At 43.0% G+C, this 22,307-nt stretch overlaps 1 long non-coding RNA gene across 1 annotated transcript; it reads left to right on the forward strand.

The window, feature by feature from the left end:
- Positions 1-13,007: 13,007 nt before the first annotated feature.
- LOC141415385 (uncharacterized) lies at positions 13,008-21,769 on the forward strand. Its single transcript, XR_012440343.1, has 5 exons — positions 13,008-13,116; positions 13,796-13,856; positions 14,816-17,026; positions 20,024-20,139; positions 21,682-21,769. It is a non-coding gene; the product is annotated as an uncharacterized lncRNA (long non-coding RNA).
- The last annotated feature ends 538 nt before the right edge of the window (positions 21,770-22,307 follow it).

Genomic DNA, 22,307 nt, shown 5'->3' on the forward strand with positions numbered 1-22,307 from the left:
AACATGGCATATCAAAGGCCAAGAAGGGTGAAGAAGCCATCGATGTAGGTGGAGGAGGGAGCTCCTGGCCTGATCAAGTGTGTCAGAGTCCAACCAGGGTGAAGAGGGCTTTGGAGCAGGAAGAGTGACTGGATGACTCCAAGCACAGTGAGGAGGGCATCATGCCTGATACACTCTGGCTCTAGGTGTAAGAGCTCAGAGCAGAGTAAACAGGGTGTCCAACCCGGGAGGTAAGTGATCCCAAGTGTGGTGAGGACACCCCCACCATGACCCTCAATAACCTGGTACAGGCAGTTGGATCCCCAAGCAGTTTGAAGACTCACACATGGATTAGGCTGGTGTGGAGGTCAAAACCTGAGTGGAGCTTCTGTGTGGCAGTGGGGCCAGATGACCCAAAGGAAACATCAGCCTTGAGAAGCAAAGATGGTGGCCAAGTGCAAGATGTCAGAGCTGGAGTGGAAGGAAGGAACATCTGCACAAGAGGGAGTGATGGTGATGGGAGATGGTTACAAATAGATGGTTACATATTTGACCAAAGGAAAGCAATGGAAGCCAGAGGTTCTTACTGTCAGAGAAGGGAGTTAATGAGAAGAACCTTGTGGTATTAGATTAGAATCAGAAGTATTGATGTGAACTCATGAATTCTCATGTATATGAGATTAAATATAGATGTAAATGTGTATATTATATGTATACATTTACTACATTCATACATGTGTATGATGTATATATATATATTTCCTAATTCTATCTGAAGGAGCAGAATAACAACAAGCACACCAAAATCCCAGAATACGCCATTTAAATACCATTTTCTACTAAAAGGAGCCAAAGCTTCTTGGAGAAATGGCTTTTTGGGGGCTGCGGAAGGGAGTTACAAGATGAGCCTTGAATGACTTACCACAGAAAGTGAGGAAGTGGTCAAGTCATGTCAAAAGAATACAGAGGCCAGTTTATTTGGGCTCCCACTAGACAAATCCTGAAAATTCTGAGCTCCAATATAGGCAAAGTCATCTTCTGCTGGGGGTGGTAGCGAAATCCAAAGATTTAGGACATGGAGGCACCAGGTTCTATTGAAGTGAGGAAGTAATCAGGGGCTAAAAACAGAGTGCTTGAAAATATACATCAAGGAAGAGCAGTTGGAGCCTCCTACCTTGTTGGTCTGGTAATAATCACTCCCCCAACAGGAAAGGAGAGGTATTACCTTCCACTAAATGGAACTTAAGGGCTATTAACTTGGGGACCCCAAGCCTGGAGAATGTAAATGAGATGTGAGACTAAAAATCAAAAATTAAGTGGAAGCCTGTATAACAAGAAGAAACTAAAATCCTATCTTGCCATACGGCTTTCTTCTGCCTGCTCCAGAAAAATGGTAGCCAGGCTTGTATGTCCCAGGATGATTAGGAGATTCTGTCTGAACAAACTACAGATCCTGCTGGAGAAATTACATGATTTATAATGGCCTATGTTTCCCCCAATCTCCCTCAGAATTCATAAGTGAAGCACTTTTTAAAACCAAGTACCTCAAAAAGGACATAATCCTTTGCATAGATTAGTTGCATAGATAAAAGTGGAGGTGGGAACCATGTCCCTGTGTCTGTGATCCCAGCTACCTGGGAGGCAGAGATAGAAGGATCGCTATTGGGAGACAGCCTGGTCACAAAGTTAGTGAGACCTTATGGTAACAAGCCAGTTGTAGTTCACACCTATAATCCTAGCTGTTTAGGAGGCAAGTGTAGGAGGATCTCAGTCTGAGACTGGCCCAGGCAAAAGCAGAAAAGCCTTATCTCAAAAAATAAATGAAGTTAAAAGGGCTTGGGACATGACTCAAGTGGTACCACCAAGCACAAGACTCTGTTCACACCCCAAAAATAATTAAATAAGGTTAAATCCAGTTTAAAAGGAGTAAAGATATTTGCAAAGAAAAGGTCTTCTAAGCTTAGTTGAGCCAGCCATGGTGACCATGAAGTCTGCCTGGCTGTGAGCACAGTCTCCCACTGAAATAAAATGAAACCCAGAACCCGAGGAGATGTCCATCCTTAACAAAACCTTTAATACTGAGGCTTTCTAAGTTGAGAAATTTAATAGAGTTTTATTCAGAAAGGTTTACATGACATTTGTGTATTCAATTCACACTAGTAAAGGATGAATGACAAATTTGGGATAGGAACAGAAAAATATGACAAGGATTAGTATTTTAATATAAAGAGTTATGTAGAGTATTTTTAAAGAGTAAAGAAGCTATTTAAAAATCATGATCTTGGTAGACATCTTAGAAAAGGAAATGAAACCAGTTAAGAGAAGTGGAAAGAATTAATTTGGTGAGTAATTGTAGGAATGCAAATATTAACTACAAAGTATCTCCTGACACAATTAGCAAAGATCATAAAATTTGCAATAGCTACTTGCTTTTTTGGCAGTAATAGGGAACGAACCCAGGGCCTCATGCATGCTAAGGAATCATGAAAGGGCTTCTGCTGTGAAACAGTTATATTCTCCCCTCCTTGTTTAGATTTTCCTTCTAAACACTGTTTCTTCACTTAGGCAGATCCCTCATCTCCCTCTATGACGTTTTAGCATTTCCTGGAATACAGAAAAGAGTCAAGGAGGCAGAACTGTGAGTGCTACCCTGAGACAATCTTGATGGCAAAGTTGGTCTTTGGTTTGTGACTGTGAACCTGGATTTGGAGCATTTTCATCACTCTCTCAGTAATAAGTGTGGCTCATTTTGCCACTGTCTAAACAATGTTCTTCACACTGAACACCTGCTTTCCTTCTGGGGCTGTGAACTTGGTACATGTTAGGCAGAGGGTATATGTGACCAGACTCCAGCAAAAACTTTGGGTGGGCTGGAGGGGACCAGCTCTGTAGTGGAGCCATGCCTAGCATGCACAAGGCCCTGGTTCAATTCTCAGCACCAGAAAACACAAAAAGCGATTTTATGTGCTGAGGCTCTAATAGGAATCCTTAGGCAGAAACATCAAATGCACATTGATGAGGAACCACATCTTCATTGCCGAGGAAAGAATGCACTGTGTGATCCTTCATGGGAAAGAGTATAAGGCTTCTCTCTGTGGATGTCTCCAGACTCTGCCTGAGTCTTTCCCCCTTACTACATTGCTTTACTAAGTCATTGTCATGATTCCTATGTACTAAGTACCATAAGTCCTTCTACTGGCTTCCCAGCATGGCAGTAATCTTGGACAACCTTGACTCAAGCAATTAAATTGATTCACCTCAATATTTCCAATAAGGTCAAAGTCACTGGTGCCATTTCCCATCCAAGCTGCTTAGTAGCAAAGCTGCTCAGCATGTCACAGAGAATTCAGTGACACCACTGGGCTGGAACTTGGGCACGAGCCCAAGAGTCAGCTCAAGCAAGATGCAAGTGACCAACACTTGCTTTTTCCCTTTGGCCATGAATCCCCCCGGTGCTTTGTGAGCCCTGACTCTTCTATGCAATGCGTTCTTTCCCTACAACATTCCCTACTTGTCCTATCAGTATTTTAAAGTTATTCTGAAAGAAAATTTAGCATATCACTCACAGTTACTAACATTTTCCGTAAGGGAAATCCAAGTGCGACAATGTCCCTACCACTTATCCACTATTTTGCCTTCCATGGTTTCAATAATACACAATCTACCATAGCCAAAACTATTAAGTGGAAAATTACGGAAATTAACAACTCGTAAGTTTCAAATTGTCCTCCTTTATGAGTAGCATGATGAGATCTGTGGTATCTGCTGTATACTGCCCACGTGAATCATCCCTTTGTCCAGTGTATCTATTTTGTATATACTTGCCTGCCCATTAGTCACTTAGTAGGTATTTTGGTTGTCCAATTGACTAGTATAGTATAGCAGTCCAAATAACCTTTATTTTATTTAATGACAGCCCCAAACCACAAAGTTTTATTACATTATATTTTTATAAGTGTTATATTTTATCATTACTTGTTGATCATCCCTTATCGTGCCTAATCTGTAAACTGAACTTTATTGTAGGCAAGTACACGTAGGGAAAAACATAGAGTCTATAGGGTTTAGTACTATTCACGGCTTCAAGCATCCACTGGTGTCTTGGAACATGCTCCCCTCAGATAAGGAGGGACTGCTGTGAATAATTCATTCCAGCAATTCCTGCATATCCTTGCTTCTCCCACATAACTCACAAAAGCAGAGTTGAAAGACCCCAGTTAAGGAATGGCTCTCATTTCATAGTTCAGCATGACTAACAGGTAGTATCTAACAACGCCCCTAATCTCCCAGATAAGACCCAAATACAATCCAAAGCCAGGTATGGGTGCTCTTGTGCCTTTCAGATATCTGATGAACTTCATTGAACTCAATCGTTATGTGTCTATAACTGTTCAAAGTCTGCCCACAGTATCTGTGACCTCCCTGGACTTCCACCTCCTCCATTCCTCTTGCTACTTTTATTTCTGGAGCGCTATTTATCTGATAACAACTTAGATAGGATATTGAACCCCTTCACCAGTTTCCACAAACAATTGATGCACTCCAACATAGAAAATTTAAAAATAACTTTGCAAATGATTAAGGAATCATGGGAGGGTTCTACTCTGTTAAACAGTTATACTCTACACTCTTCACTTATTTTTTCCTTCTAAAATGCAGAGTTCCAAACTCTCTTCACTTAGGCAAAGCCACTCCTCTCTTCTATGGCATTTAAGCATTTCCTAAAGCCATTCAATTCTTTGACTTCCTAAGTAGGCCTTTGCAAGCTTTTCACTGGCAACTATTACTGTCCTTTTAGAAGAATGCTGATTCCAGCCATTTATAGGACAGGGTGGAATATTCCATTTTGCTGCACAAGAAGTGAGGATTCTTATATGGAGTCCCTTGGCTATATTTACAATCAAAATCAATTCTTCCTCAGTTCTTGTCAAGAAAAACAGTGATGCCACTGCACTTGAGCAAGTCTGCCTATGAGCTGGAAGAGCTGTCATGTACAGTGCTGAGAGATGGATGTACTCAATGAATCTGAACTAGGAAACTTCTGTGTGTCAGGCCGTAGGTATCAAATGTATAAGACAACTGTTGCTGCTGCTCTTATGGATTATGGGGACATGCACAATAATAAATAACCAAATATCTAATAAATTGCAAAGTATAGTTAGGTTTAGAGACAAAGAGGAAGTGTAAGAAGGACTCTAGGTTGACATTTAGGCTAAAACCTAAGAGATGAGAATAAGTCACTCAGGCAAAGGAAAAAGAAAGAATATTCTAGGTAGGATAAACAGTATGCTCAGTGACACTGAGGTTTGAAAGAGTTCACTTGATGACATGAATGAAAGCCATCATGGGTGGAGAGGCTGAGTGGAGCTGGGTGGAATGACATCAACACTGGAATCAGTTGGAGCCATGAAAACCACTTTCCAATATACCCTAAGTGCTAGGCAAGGAGGGGCAGGGACGGAGGACACCGAAGTAGTTTAAGAAAGGGAGGTGCATGACATGCTTTGCATTTTGAAAGTTTCTTCTAGCTATAGATGGTGAAAAGATTGGAAGAAGGTGGGTGGATTCAAGTATTTGGGAGAAGACAATGGCTTGGAGCAGAGAGTAGCAGCGAGTAGCAGCAGTGTTAAAGCAAACGCATGATTAAGGAATATTTGGAGGAGATTCCACAGTACTCACTGATAGATCAGGTTGAGAGAGAATACCCAGATGATTTCCAGGTAACTGGATTTGGGGGAACAGGTCCCATTGCTGAGGGTGGAGAAGACTAGAGAGAATTAGGTTTGAGTGGCTTACAGCTAAGGCTTTGTTCAGCTGCATGTAACAAAACGTGATGTACACTGTGGCTTAAACAAGTACGAGGTCATTACTGTACCATGCCTGAAACAATGTGGGGCCCTCGTGATGCTGTGGGTTTCCCAGGGTCTTTCTAACGCTCCACTTTCCCACCCTTAGACTGTGCACTTCAGGATTACAAGGTGGTACTCCACCTCTGTGCATTTTCTAAGCAGAAAAGAGGCAAGGGGACAGTTCTACTCACTTTTATCAAGATTTCTTAAAAGCCGTATCCAGTAACTTCTATTTATATCTCTGGGTTCGTCATCTCTCACAATAAGGGAACTTGACTTATGTGATTTTTTAGCTAGGCTTGTTCTATTCCTAACAACATTAGGATTCTTGTTCTCAAGGAAACAAGGGACAATGCAGCTAGCAACATGTGTCCCAGGTGTAAATAAAAAATTTAATACAGAGCATGTTAAAATTGAGATGCCTGATGAAAATGTTCAGAAGATTCTCGAGCACATCAATAGCCTGGGCAGGAGATATAAATCTGGGTGCCTTCAGTCTACCAGGGGGGAGGGGTTTGTTTGGTTCAGTTTTAGTTTTTACTTGGGGTGGAAAGCATTCTAGTTGTTCCAAAAGAAGTTGATTATGTAAGAAAAAAAAGGAATAACCTAAGTCTCTGAAGAGGTTTGAAGACGTGATCCCAGCACAACAATCTTGGCAATGCTTCCTCCCTTATTGCAGGAAGAAAAGAGAAGATGGATGCCTATGCAGAGACGTTTGTAGTTTTGACCATGAGGCAACAGGATGCTGGGCTAGCTTCAGTGTTGTCAGTGAAGCATAAGGGAAGACCATCGGCTGAGGAGGGAGGTTTGAGGACAGAAGTGGAAGTCCTGTTATCAATTGGTATGAGAAAGAAAATTTATTGGAGAATCCTGGGGCGGCAGAGGAGCAGAGTGTGCCTGTATGTTCTTGGTGATTAGAGTAAAACCAATCAGCCTAGTTAGTTATGCAATTTTCTCCAAAAATGTTCAGCTGCTCTTGGAAGGTGTGGAGAAGGCAGCAGCTGGGTTCATTCGGGGTTAGGGTTCTGTCAAGGGGTGACTGATGGAGGGAGAGAAAAGCAAGGAAGCTGAAGGCATTTGCCAGGGAGAATTATATCTGAAGTAAATAGTAAAATTCATATTCTAATAACAGTAATACACAGCCAGGATTTGGGGGTGTGACCCAGTCGTGGAGTGCTTGCTTAGCATGTGTGAGGCCATAGGTTCCACTCTTACCAACCCACATCCACCCACCAACACACACCCATACCCACCCATACATACACGCCCACTCACACACACAAAACTCATCCCATACTGTTAGAGTTGAGCTTTATGCTCATCAACTGGGCCAACTCCCCACTCCTGTTTCCTTTCCTGGCAATAAACTGTTCACAAAGCCTGGAGAGTGCAGTGAGGGCATTAGCAACAGCAGCACTGCAGTGCAGCTACAGCAGGCAGGCCCAGGAGTGTCCAGGCAGTAGCTCAGTTTCTGCTATGGAGACCCAACCAGAGATGTTTCTTCCTCAAGGCCTTCCAGAAAGATGGACTACCCACTTGTTAGTTCACCTCTTCCTTGCTGAAAACTTCTCACTGAGAGGGAAGCTCACACTAGCAGAGAAGTGGGGTTGTTGTGAACTTCACTCCCACACAAGCAGAATTTGGGGGGAGGGGTGCTGGTATGGGACTATGGGGCACACATAGGATGAAGTTGTTCTATGGCTGGCACAGGTGAGGAGATGCAAGCTGGGAGAGTGTGGTGCAGACAGGTCAGCATCAGAGAGATGAGAATTTGGAACAAGCAATCAGAGACCCCAGGACAAGTTGTGTGAGTTCAGAGTGCCGGGCAGCTTCCTAGGATAATGGAGTGTAACCCCAGGGACTTGAATGATGTGTGGAGGGAAGGGTTAGGGAGAACAGAGCCATTGAGGTCACACACATGTGCACACACTTCCCTCACACCTGGATCACCACCAACAAAGCAGGACCAATATTTCCCTGAGTTTCCCACTGCTGTTGTCTAAATATTTGTGTAACACCCCCCCCCAAAAAAAACGTACATGTTAAAATCCAAACCCAAAGGTGACGGTATTAGGAGGTGGGACCTTTGGGAAGTGATTAGTTCAGGACTGGACTAGTGTCCTTACAAAAGAGTCTTGAAAGGTAGTCTAACCCCTTCCACCATGGGAGGACAGAAAAGGACACATTGTATTCAGAAGATAATCCTCCCAGACACAGATTCTGCCAATGCCTTGATCACGTACTTCCCCGCATCCAGAGCTGTGAACAACAAATATTTGGTCTTTGCAAGTTGCCTAGTTGTGTGCTTCGTGTGCTAATAAAAATGTTAAAAAAGAAAACAGACATATATATTTATAAATTATATATCACATAATTATTACATCCTATAGCATATATAATATGCATTATTTCAAAATAATATATAATAGTCATATTAACAAAGTAGTGATTTATGTGTGTATATCTATTTTGCTTATATATATATGATTTTATGGTGTATGTCAACAGTCCTTACACACAGAGTTTGATGAAATGAAAATAAAAGCAATAATAAGTAGGGTTTTCATTTTTTTTTCTGTATGACTTTTTTTTTTATTCATATGTGCATACAATGTTTGGGTCATTTCTCCCCGTCCCCCACCCCCTCGATACCCGGCAGAAACTATTTTGCCCTTATCGCTAATTTTGTTGAAGAGAGAGTATAAGCAACAATAGGTTGGACCAAGGGTTTTTGCTAGTTGAGATAAGGATAGCTATACAGGGAGTTGACTTACATTGATTTCCTGTGCATCTGTGCACAGGAAAAATAAATCCAAAATGTCCGCCAGCTTCAGCTTGGATAGATGTGGAATGGGGTGTGAGGCCCGAGCAGTGTCCTCCACTTGGATTTTCTCTCAGGAGCTGGTGCCAGTCATCCTACCCTCATGTTTGCCCTTCGTAGGACACCTGGATGTCCTCCTTGGTAGCTTGCATTTCTCTTAGGATCAGTCAGCCATGGGGAGGTCAGTGGCACTGGGTTGAGTGGGTTGAGAAAATACTGGGCACAACCATAGTTGCCATGCAATAGGGTGTTCTGGAAAGCCGTGCTGGGAATTGTCCCCGCTTGCTGGGATGGTGAGGAGAAAGAAGGGCTGAGTCAGGCACTCCTTCTTCTCCTTGGGAGTGAACGTTTTCCTGTCACTTTGGTTCCTAGAAGGACAATAACCAGCCATTTGAAGTTGGGAACAGTTTTCATACGACTGTCACCATTCTGTCGGGGATATGAACATGTATGATTGTCGTGTGCTGTGGTCAAGTGAAGCAGCTGTTCCTGAGAAAGAAAGGGCCTTTTGCAGGTACAGAGCAGGTCAAAGCACAGGCCAGCATCACGTCCAGGTTTTTGCTCTCCCACCACAGAGACTTGTTCTTCCCACACAGTCTTCAGTGAGAAAAAAAAGTGTTACTTTCATGCCATCACAATTCACAACAAACCACTTACGCAAGCAAGGTGATTTAAAAAATCTTTTTTATTTATTTATTTATTTATTTATTTTTTCTTTTATTATTCATATGTGCATACAAGGCTTGGTTCATTTCTCCCCCCTGCCCCCACCCCCTCCCTTACCACCCACTCCACCCCCTCCCAAAAAATCTTGCTTAACCTGATTCCTGATTCATTCCCTAAGTGAATTTCCTTCATAGAAAATTGCCAAGTTGGAGGCTGCTTCAGAGAGATTTTGCTGAACTTGATGAGAACACCAGGAGGCTCGAATTTAAACTGCAATGAGTTGTCACCTCACACCCATTAGAATGGCTGTGACTGGGAAATTGCAAGCGTTGGCTATGACACGGAGAGCCTGGAACCTTTGTTCACTATCGGTGGGTACGTAAAATGACACAGTCACTGTGGAAAATAATGTGGAAGGGCCTCAAAAAATTTTAAATAAATTACCATTGGATCGCAATCCCTTCTTTGTACAATTAGTGTGCACCAATACAAACAATTTTTAAAGAGTATTGCCATCTTATTTGGTACCCCACTTCTGGATATACAGCAACAAATTTGAATGCAGCTCTCAAAAGGGATATTCGCACATCCACGTTCACTGCCACATCATCCACAAGAGCCAAGAGGTGGAAGTAAGCTAGGTGTCCATGGACAAATGGGTACAGCAAATGTGACACACACACACACACACACACACACACACACACACAGTCTTAAAATGAAAGGAAATCCTGTCAAATTTTCCAACATGGATGAAATTTCAGGTCATTATGCTAAGTGAAATAAGCCAGACACACAAGGACCAAGTGCCTGATTCTACTTCAGTGATGTAGCTAGCTGGATGCTGGTGGCTCACACCTGTAATCCTAGCTACTCAGGAGGCAGAGATCAGGAGGGTCGCCATCCAAAGCCAGCAAGGGCAAATAGTTCTCGATACCTTATCTTGAAAAATCCTATCACAAAAAATTGGGCTGGTGGAGATGGCTCAAGATGAAGGCCCTGAGGTCAAGCCCAGTACCAAAAAAGTCACCAGACCCAGAAACGAATAGCAGAATTGAGGTTGCCTGGCTGGGGAAGGAGGAAATGACCAACTGGCCAATGGGTATCGAGTTTCTGTCACACACGATGAACAAGATGCACAGATGTGTGCACAACAGTGTGAATATAGTAAATAATACCAAACCACACATTTAAAATGGTTGTTGAGATGGCAAATTTTAGGTTGTCTTTTGCCAAGTATTTTTTGGGGGGGAGGGATCAATACTGGAGTTTCAACTCAGGGCCTCATGCTTGCTAAGTAGGCACTCTACCCACTTGCACCATTTCGCCGGCCGTTTTGTGTTGAGTATTTTTCAAGATAAGGTCTCCAGAACTATTTGGCCAGAGCTGCTTTTGATCTGTGCTCCTCACGATCTCTGCTTCCTGAGTATCTAGTATTACAGGCATGAGTCACTTTTTAAAATGTAAAATGTATTCTCATCCTGTAGACTTACCTATCAGGAAGATCTTTTCCTTATTTACGAACTCATGATACAAAAACAGGTAATGGACTGAGTTAGGCTCGAAAGCTTTCTGTCCTTTGCCAACTCCTGCTCTAAGCTGCAGTCCATATTCACATTTTGCAGTTACTTGCATCACATCTGCCCTAGTGATCCTCCCACTCCTCACCCCCAATCTAGTTCAGGTTCATCTCCTGTTGTGTCTCTTTTGTCTCCTCTGAACCAGAACTGTTCTTCAGTCTTTCTTTCACTTTTAGAACCTCGACTGACATCTTTAAAGCCTATATTGCAAGCCACTTATTATTATAAGTTTTTTCCATTTGGATTTGTCTGCTACTTTCTCATTTCAACCCAGATTATGGAATTCTGTCAGGATACCATAGAATGTGTGTGTGTCTCTCTGGGGACAGATATCAGAAAGCACAAGATGACATGCCAATACTGGCAGTGTTGACTTTGGTCATTTGTGTTCAAGGTTTACACACTGTAGTTACATTTCCCCCTTTAACAAATAATCCACGAAGAGATTCAGGTGAGTATTTACTGTGTAAATATCCTGCTCCTTGTCAGACTTTACCTATTTCAGTTTTTGTCTGAATCAATTAACATAAGTGCAAAATGATATTGATCTAATTCCATCATCCCACCTACCTTTAGTAGTGGGCATTTGACTGCCAGGAAGACTTCTGTCTTACTTCTCCATGTATGAACTCACGGTGATTGATTTTATGGGCTAACATGTTGACATTTTAAAATAATTTCACTATTCATTTGGATGTTCAATTTGTCTTCAGTTTGTCCCCTGGAAGCTCTTTAAGGTGGCTTTTGTGTCCCTCTGGCATGCCCCATTCTCTTTTGTTTCCATCCTACTTTGTATACTTTGCACACTTTTGCTTACTGACGGGAAAAAGACACTCAGGTCCCTCTTGTCCTTTCTATGACCCACCCAAGCTACAGCCATTAAGAGTCACCACGAGCCCAAGCACAGAATTACATCAGACACTAGCCAAGAAGATAGGAGGGGGAAGGGGGACAAAAAGGGGAAGCCAGGATAGGAGAGGGACATTCCAAGACACTAGCGTATTTGTGTTAATGATGGAACTTTATAGAAATTCCATGTGTGAACTTGTATGCTTCTTCTTAACTACCAGAGGAGTCCACCTCAACCTGTTTTGGGAGGTAGCATGGCACAGAGAAAAGTGTAGGGTTTTGAAATGACTACATTTCTGATCACAAAGCTGCTACCGACTAGCTGTCTGATCTTGTCAAAGCTACTTTACTTTTCAGTTACTCAAGGCTATGAGGAAAATAATATAAGTTGTGCTTCTCAGGGTGTTATAAGAAATACCAGACACCAAGTACCACATTCGATTTCTAGTGCAGGGCTCACAGTTGGTGCTGCACCAGCTGTGTCTCTTGCACTGGGAGGCAATAATCATCCTCTCTCCAAATATCCAAATATAGTGTTCCCCATGCACAAAGGGATTCTTGCAATTATGAGAATAGCGTCACAATAGTTTGCGATGGTTTTGCATGCATCTTATCAAGCCAGTGGAATGGAACGTGTAACGAAGAAGAGGGGGAGAAGTCTGTCTAGTTTCTAAATGCATTGCTATAGAAACACACCCTGAGAAAGGGTTGGGGCGTGGCTCAAGTGGTAGAACACCTGCCCAGCAAGTGCAAAACCCTGAGTTGAAGCCCCAGAACTGCCAAAACAAACAAACAAAAACAGGGAAAAGAAAATCCAAGAGCACTGTTGAGTTTACAAGATGAATGTCAAGTTAATTCCTACCAAACAGATTACAATGACTTTTGCTTTTTATGCTTTATACATCTGTATCATCTGAATTGTTAGAGGTGAAACATTCTTTTATTATTTAGGAGATTTTATTATTATAAGTGAATTGTTCCCTCATGTTGCTAGACCAGAGCTCCTTGAAACCTAAGATCAGAACACTGAATTAAATGATTTTATTTTACTCTCAGAGAAAAGCAAATGAAACCTTTTTTCTTGATCCTTTGTTCCAAATTCCACTTCTGAATGTGATTATGTAATCAGATGTGATTTAGCCTATTCACCATGACTTGGCTAACTGCATTCATTAAGAGATACTGAGTCAATGATTGCTCAAAGAACTTGTTTGACTTGGGGTAGCCAGAGCTTGTTTTTTTTTTTTTTTTTTCCTTGTGGAGCTGGGGACCAAACCCAGGGCCTTGCACATGCTAGGCAAGTGCTGTACAAGGAGCTGCATCCTTAGCTCAGTCTGGCCAGATCTTCTCCATACTTTCTGTCTTATGTCAAGTGAGTTAATGTTTGAGACATCTGGGCTCTTGGTACCTTACTTCTCTAATTCTTAATTTACAAAGTCTGTTCACACCTGCATTTTTATTAGCTCTTATAATATCCAAAACAACAGATGTTTTTTCTCATATTTGATTACCTGATATATCTGAAATGTGTTTTGCTCACAATAGGTGCTCAGTAAGTATATTTTCTGAATGATAAAAAAACAAGGTATGGAAGAGGGGAGAAAAATGCAGATGTCTGAGGGCTGTGCTGTTAGCCAGTACTTTACGTCCCATGTCACACTTATCTCCCTGTTTGATAGCTTATTGGTCACTGCAGTTCTGCAGACAGTGCTCTAAAATCCAAGCCAAAGGTGCCAGGCTAGCTTTGGGAGCTCTCACCCCACCCTATATGGCCAGGGGAATTCTTGACCAATGGCCATGACAGTCCTCCCCTCAAAGAGGACTGGAAGAAAGATGGACATGGTGAGATTTCAAGGGGAACCCTGTGCACAGGCTCAGCCTGGTCCGTTCCCAGTTGAACCATCACTCGATGGTTCTGGAAGCCAAAGCTGCTGTGCGACTGTCCCTGCTGCCATGGAGCAAAGTCCAACACAGGAAGTCTAGTGCTGGCTGACTGCTCAATAACCAGGATGCCTTTCAACTTCTCAACTGAGTGACTTTCTTTTCTATAGGTGCAGAAAGTTTGTTCCACCACCAGCAGCACCTCCTTATTCCAGGCAGGGAAGGGCAAAGGTAAAAACATGGATGTCTACTGAATCAGTTGCTTTTTATTTTACTTAGGAAAACAGTTGTTTTCTGAAAAGCTCTACTTTACCTATTAGACTTCTGCTTATGTCTTTTTTTTTTTTTAAGATTTATATCCAGACTGGGTCTCACTGCATAGCCCAGGATAGCCTTGAACTCACAATCCTCGTGTCTATGCCTCACAAGTGCTGTGATTACTGGTGTGCACCACCATGCTCCACTTCCTGTTTATGTGTTATTGACTAGAACCATATCATGACCCCAGCCACAAAGAAGGCTGGAAAGTAGAGTTCTTGAACTGAGCGCCCTACCACAGTGAACAGAAGTTGGTTATGTGTGTGGTACAGACAAAAAGAGAACTTGGATATTAACAGGAAACCGGCATGGTCTACCACTGGATACACAAGCATGAGCTGTTTTCTAAAGCCCTTATAGCTGGCTCTCTACCTTAATCACATGTGTTTGTTACATTGCAGTACTCTGGTAGAGAATAAAGGAAGCTAAAAAATCTGTGCCCCAAATGGGAAAGGACATGTTGTAATTGGATGTCACCATTTGGGACAAATGTAAGAGAAAGAGGGAGGCAGGTTGTCTCTGGTCTATGGGCTGGACCCTGACAGAATCTTTCTGTGTGTACCCTGCTAAGACAATGAGAGAGGGATCTTGTGATTTCTTCATTGTTCATGTTTGATTGGGTGGAGTTCTTCATACTCATCAGAGTTTATTGTTACTGCTCTGCTAGATAATTCTCTTTCTTTCTCTCTCTCTCTCCCATGAATTTATATACCTTTAAAATGCCCATTCATACAGGGAACTATTGTGATATGATTAACATGTGTTAATCGGTCATATGTTCTTATACAATTTGCATTGTGGGCATGTATTTTTAATTTATAGAAATGGTGTCAAGTTACATGCCTCATTCTGTCTCTCATTTTCTATTACAGCCTTGCTCTCTGGATTGATCCACAGTGACTTACCTACATGCAGTGATGCTTCTGAGTGCATCATTGCATCCTCGTGTGCATCCACCATATTACATCCTCGTGTGCATCCACCATATTACATCCACACACTGTGTTATGGGCTGAGTTGTGTTGTGTTCCCCCCACAAAACTGTATGTTAAAGCCCTAGTCCTAATCAGCTGTGATTTAGCCTATTAACCATGACTTGGTTAACTGCAGTCCTTAAGGCTTATTGAGTCATAATGATTGCTAAATGAACTTTGACGTGGGGTGGCCAGATTTTTTTGTGTGTGTATGAAGCTGGGGAACAAACCCAGGACCTTGCAAATGCTAGCCCCTTGGGTCAAATATCAGAGAAAGAGGGAGGCAGGTTTTCTTGTCCATGAGCTGGACCCTGACAGAATCTTGCTTTGTGTACCCTGCTAAGAAGATGAGAGAGAGGTGGGAGGAGTTTTCACACTCATCAGAGTTTGTGGTTCATTATCACTACTGCTCTGCTGAGTAATTCTCTCTTTCGCCATCCATAGAGGTAACTATTGTGATGTGATTAACACATGTTAGTTTTCATATATTCTTACACAACTTGCACTGTTTGCAGGTGCTTTTAATTTATAGACATAGTATCGAGTAACATGCCTCATTCTGTCCCTCATGTTCCTATGATAGCCTCGCTCTCAGGATTGATCCACAGTGCTTTACCTACTGCAGTGCTGCTTCTGAGTGCTGCATTACACCCTAGTGTGCATCCACCTAATATCATCCACACATTCTGTTATAGGCTGAGGTGGGTTGTGTTCCCCCACCCCCCAAACCATGTGTTAAAATGGTTCTACCTCAGGATGTACCCATGTTTGGAGAGAGGTCTTTGAAGAGTCAGTTAAGGTTAATGAGGTCATATGAGTGGTTCCAATTCATGTGACTATTTGAAATAGGCCCTCACAGGACTGATGAAGGAAACCAGAAGCTTTTAGATTGGACTCTAGTCCAATGTGACCAGTGTCCTCATAGCAAGAGAGACTCCAGGGATATGCAAGCACAGAGGAAAAGCCAGGTGAGGACACAGGCAGAAGGTGGCCATCGGCACCAGAAGGTGGATGTCATCACTCGTGGACTTCAGTCTTAATAGGAGTTCTAATAATGATTGGTAGTATAGAAACTGCTGTTACATTTTTTGAATGAATCTGGCATCCTCATAAGGATTAACCTTAAGGAATTGCTATTTCTTTAGGTAAAAGTGGCTAAATATTAAGTGTCATTTCATTCAATCTAATACATTAAGAACATATTCTTTGACTCACTAATGTTATGTTTGGGAATCTAGCTTGTAGGAATAAAACCACTGGAAATGTAAGACAGGCTGGGGACACAACTCAAGAGATAGAATTATGCTCTTCATACAAGGATACTTATCTCAGAATTCTGGATAGAAATGTAGAAATGACTTCAACATTGAGGAATAAATTCTGTATGCCCAAATTATGTAGTCTTACCCAGCAACTAATGAGTTGTATTGTTATCTGTTTATTTGGAGAGAGGTCCCTGTTGTTAACTGGGAGAGGGTGGGTAAATACCATCTTTAGAATAATCCTATTTGTGTAGAAATGGGGTGGAAGGCTTCTCTGCGTATTTCTGAAGGATCAGGGAGAAGGGAGTGAAAAAGTAAATGGGGAATAGTAACAGTAGTTATCTCAAGGAGGGGTAACGAGATTGGGGCAAGTTTGAGGCTCCTTTAGACATCTGTGCATTGTATCACTTTCTATTACATGCCTGACAAAGGTTGGGCTAGAATTTGGTGGTATGTAATTGATTACAGTGTGAGTTGCTGGGGATTTATTTGGGCCAGTAGAGATGGCAAAGGCTTACTGGGATCTAGTTTATTGAACATTGAATGGATGCCTGTGCTAACCTAACCACTTGATGCTTAACTCTTTTCATTCTCTAAAAAGACACTTAATTTTATTCTTTAACACACACACACACACACACACACACACACACACACACACACACACTCAAGTATTGCTAGGTTCCTAGTGCCCCTCCTGTAACCGTCGCCCTAGGGGTTTCCACTCTTCAAGAAGTAGCTCCACCCAGGAGAGCCCCAACCGCTCCCCAGGAGTTAAAAATCCTGGTCCTGGGCGCTGTGCTGAGATATCATCTGGGTTTCTCTGGAAGTGGCACGTGCGGACTCTGTGAGTGAAAACAACTTTCTTTTCCTACCTCTCCGGCTCCCGCCCAGCGGGGACGCCCCTGTGGAAGAGCGATCGATCGCACTTGGCCCTCCTCTGGTGCTGGGTACTGGCTGGGAACCTGTCCCTGCCCGTCCTTGTGGAGCCTGAGCTGGGCTCTGCAGGGACAGGCGAGGCCCTCTCGCCCTGCGAGTGCAGCCGCTGGGACGCGCCGACTGCGAACTCCGGGTGCAAAACTGTGGCGGGTGCGGAGGGGACGGGTCTGCGGGAACTCGGGCGCGCGCTCTGTCTGCGGGGTGGAGACTCGCGCCATTGCGCTGGCCCTTCCTGGGCGGGCAGGACAGCCTGGTCCCCTCTGCCAGGGAGCTGCGGGCTTGGGGCGAGGCCTGAGTCACCAGCGGGGGCCATGTTGGGGAGAGACGCAAAAGTGTGTGGACTCTTGAATCAACAAGGCAGTAACAAAAAGGAGACCCAGAAGGGGAGGAGAATGGTGGTTCCTGAGGCGGGGAGGGGTGCGGAGAATGGACTTGTTGGTAAAGGTCACAAAGTGTCACATAGGACTATTGTAGTAATTACATTTACCAAATGGCTGTACTAATCTCAGCACTCATGTTGTTCTCTAAAATGTTTTATTTTATTCGAAATGTTCTATGTATGCCAATGATGTACATTTCACAATAACAAGGTAAGTTTCAAATGTCTCTCCGTAGAAATGGTGGGAAAAGGTGATGGGTGTGTAAATTGCTGCATTTACTCACTCTACATTGGATGCATATATCAGTTCACATTGTTCCCCAACATCATACCGTACAACGATTCGTCAACTCAAGAGAATATTAAATATTTTTAAGAAGAAGGAGGAGCTGGGGTTTTGATTGTCTGCCTCACCTTTGTGTTTGCGATGTGGAAGTGTCCCCTCCAGCCAGAAGTGTCCTTCTGCCCTGTCCACTGTCCCTTCCAGCCTGAGTGTCCACTCTGTCCTGTCCAGTGTCCCTTGGTCCTGTCCAGGACCAAGCTGGGGAGGGGGGGAGCGGGCTTCTCCTTGGTAGTCACTGGAGGGACAGGCGTGGCTTCCACGTAATGAGGAGTGGCTTGGTCCCCAAAGTCCTGACCCCAGAGCACAGGACAGCCTTAATCATCTTTCTTGGCTCTGTATGGAGACAAGTTTAAAGTCAGGTCCTTCATTTCTTCACTGGAGCCAATACCAGGCCATTCCTCCTGAAAGTGAGGGGACAGCAGCGCCACTCAGCGGCTCTCGGTGTCCCGAGGCCGGCTTAGGTTGAAACGCTCCTTCCATCTGAAATAGGAGTGTGGACTGTGTGTGTGGTCCTGTGTGTTTGTCCCTTTTCTGAGGATTCACTTCATGATAGGTGAGAAACAGAGTATTTGCTGTTCAGTGCCCTAGAGAAACTCTAGCCCAACCCTGCCTGGGAAGACGTTCTGTGTTGGTTTACATTTTTCCTTACCTTGGAGGTTTCTTTATGCCTCAGTTTCCCCATGTGTGTACCTACAGTGATGACGAAGTCTCATGGGGAAGTCATGGGGATGAAATGCGATCATAAGAAGTGCCTGGCACAGCCCAGAAGCAGTGACCACTAAAGCTGTGTGGCTGAGTTAATGTAAAACCTGAAACTTAGAGAGGCACTGATGGTGTAATCCTAGCTACTTGGGAGGCTGCGATTGGGAGGATCATGGATGGAGGCCAGCGCCATAAATAGTTCATGAGATCCCATCTCAAAATTACCAGAGCATAATGGACTGGGGGTGTGGTTCAGTGGGTAGAGCGCCTGCTTTGCAAGCGTGAACCCCAGTTCCACCAAAAAAAAAAAAAAAAAACATAAAACAAAAAACCCTGAAACTTTGAAAATACTACAGGAAAACATGGAGGAAACACTTCAAGATATAGACCTGGGCAAAAGCTTCCTGAGTAGGACTCCAATAACGGTAAGAATTGACAAGTGAGATTGTGTCAAATTAAAAAGGTTCTGCTTAGCAAAGGACACGATTACCAAAGTGAAGAGACAGCCTACAGACTTGGCCAAAATCTTTGACAGCTATTTGCCCAAAAGGGATTAATCCCCAGAATATATAAATAGCTCAAAAATTTAACACCGAAAGAACAAGCAATAAATGGGTAATGAACTGAACAGCTACTTCTCAACACAGTACAAATGGGCAATAATTACATGAAATAAGTTCAACCTCTTTAACCATCAGGGAAATGCAAATCAGTGGTACACTGAGATTCCATCTCACCCCAGGCAGAATGGCTATCATAAGAATACAAAAGGAACTTAAGACTGGCAAGGATGTGGGGGAGAGGGAACCTTTACACCCAGTTGGTAGGAATGTAAATTACTGCAGCCTCTATTGGAATCAGTATGCAGGTTCCTTCATAAAGCTAAAACTAGAACTAACATATGATCTGCTTTACCAGCATAAAATAGACATGTGTGCAAACCAAGCTTATTGTGACAGTAGTCACAATCGCCAAGTTACAGGATCAGCCCAGGTGCCCATCAGTGGATGAACAGATAAAGAACATGTGGTAACATACACAGTGCAGAATTATTCAGCCATACAGAAGAAAGAAATATGTCATTTGCAGAAAAATAGAGGGAACTAGAGATTATGATGTTAAGTGAAGTAAGGCAAACCAACAAAGAAAGTATCACATGTTTTCTCTTAAATGTGAATCTGAGAGAGAGAGCATGAAATTGAAGGGGTACATTTACAGAAAAGGAAGGGATGGGGGAAGGGAGAGGAGGATTGTGGGAGGTTGGACAAGATCAAAATGTGTTATATGCATGTGTGAAGTCACAATGAAACTCATTACTCTGTATAATTAATATGTGCTAGTAAGAAAGAAAAAGAATTTTGGTTGATGTTAAATGATCACATGACGAATGGTATGGTTGTGCTCTCTGGTCCACACAATGGCTAGGGAACTGTTAAGACAAGCCACTGTGCAGCACTGAGCATATGTTTACTGTGTTCTAGAAGCTTCAAGATGGTGCATGCTAAGAGCTGGACCCTGAAGAAGCACTTTGAAGGCCCCCCTACCAGTAGTAACTTTGAGCTCAAGACTACTGAGCTCCCACCCTTAAAAAATGGAGGTAAGTCAGACCCCCAAAATTTCAGATCAAAACACTGTCTCAGTGAGCCTTTTTTGCATCAGAAACCATCTCAAACTTAGTGACATCACACAACAATTGCTTAGTTGTTTGCAATTCTGAGGTTTGCAGTTTGGCTTGGGTTAAGTTGAGTGATTCTTCTGTAGGCCTCATCTGGGTGATAGTAGGCTTTCTGCTGAGGAGCAGGCCTCAGTTATCTATCAGGTCCTCAGGCCAAGTTCATTTGAGCTCTATTCTCATAGAGGTCTCACAGATCTAGAGTGGCCTGAGCTGGGAAGCTTCAATGTGCAAGCACTTCCAAACCTCTCCTTGTGTTTGTTTTTGCTAATGTCCCATTGGTCAATGCAAGCCACAGAGCCATGACCAGATTCAATGGGTGGGAAATACATTTCTTTTTCTCATTTATTTTCTTTCTTTCCTTCCTTCCTTCCTTCCTCCTTCCCTTCCTTTCTCCCTCTCTCCCTTCCTTCCTTTTTTCCTTTCTTGCTTTCTTTCTATCCCTCTCTCCCTTCCTTCATTTTTTCCTTTCTTGCTTTCTTTCTATGTGTGTGTTGTTGCTGGATATTGGATTCAGTGCTCTGCATGCTAGGCCAGTGCTCTACCACTGAGTTACATCCTCAACCCCTCAACCTCTGCAAACACATTTCTTGCTGGGAGGAGTACCCAAGAGGCCAGCACACATGGGTGGGAGGTATTGTACAATCTGCCATTGAGGTTTTTGAGGTCCTCTAGATGAAGTCTTCATGTCATCTTGGAGGACCCCTTCCTTTCTTTGAAGATAGAAATTCATGCTTTTGTGCACTGCCCAGATAATGGGAAAGGTGTTCTCTCTGCCCTAGTCATCCAGCCCAGCAGCCCTGTGTAGAGTTCGGACTACAAGAGGTGTCTATGAGGGATATTTATTGGTAGATGAGCTTTTGAGAGAAGGAGATGCAATCCAGTAGCATGGCATAGGTACCAATGTCATTTAAGTGATGCTAACCGGGACTTGGATTCAATACTCCAGCAAGAGTGTACATGAGGATTACTTCAGCAAAGAACACATTCTTTGGCCCTAACTGGAGTCGCTAATGCAATCCTAGGTGAGCATGGTGACAGTGGTTGCAGATGTGGCCCTGAGCACGTTACTCCACCTAAACTTCTATGGAATGGAAACAGTAGTTGACAGGGAAATACTCATGTAATGCCATGTCACTTCCATTTTTCCTTTTCTTATCATCATCACCATCACCAAGAATTTGGCTAGGCCAAATGTGAGAGCCCTTGTGTCTTCAATAGAACACACAGATGAGGGGCTGGGAATGTAGCTCAGTGGTGAGTGCTTGCCTAGCATGCACAAGGCCCTGGGCTTGATACCCAGCACTGCAAAAGCAAGAAAGAAAACAGCAAGCAAAGCCACAAGTCAGCACAAATGACAGGGAAACCCTGAAGCAAATGGATAACCTGTGTTTATTGAGAATGTCCAAAAGCCACAGGCCTCAGGTTTTGCACTTTTAATTTCCTATGCTGTGCTTTATTTTTTAGAGGTCTTGCTGGAAGCTTTGTTCCTCTCCGTGGATCCTTACATGAGGTATTACCTCCCTCCTAAAATTCTTATATTTTTGTGTCTGACCATATTTAGAAGTATTTTTAAAGTAGCAGCCAACTGATTCAAAATCCATCATTTTCCCTTTCTCCCAATATCTGATCCATGATGGGATTTCTGCCTGCTCATCCTTTGCAGGAAAATATCTGAGATACTGGGAACCTTTATTTACAACTGTCTCCTATTTGCTCCACACATCTTGCCTTCCAGAGGGGGTGAAAAAAAGAAAGAAAAACGAAGCTATACCCCAACTTTCCACTTTATTGCTGATAAATATTTTGAGCAGAGATCAGATTATTTGACTAAAATCACTATTCTTGCCTTCCATTGACCTGTATTCTTTTTATGTAGGTAATCTGTAGTTTACCCAAACTTATAAAACTCAGTAAACAACTGGTGGGGAGAGGTAAAAATGCTTCAATGGGCCACTAATGCCTCAATAACTTTCTACCTCAGTAACTGACATAGCCATCACCCTTTTAAATATTGTTTTCATAGCTGACTGATAGTTGAATCTTAAGGAAAATTACTCTTTAAAGGTGTTAAATAGTAGCTGGTCATGGTG

Source organism: Castor canadensis, chromosome 13 (genome assembly GCF_047511655.1).
Source record: "Castor canadensis chromosome 13, mCasCan1.hap1v2, whole genome shotgun sequence".
Lineage (NCBI taxonomy): Eukaryota > Metazoa > Chordata > Mammalia > Rodentia > Castoridae > Castor > Castor canadensis.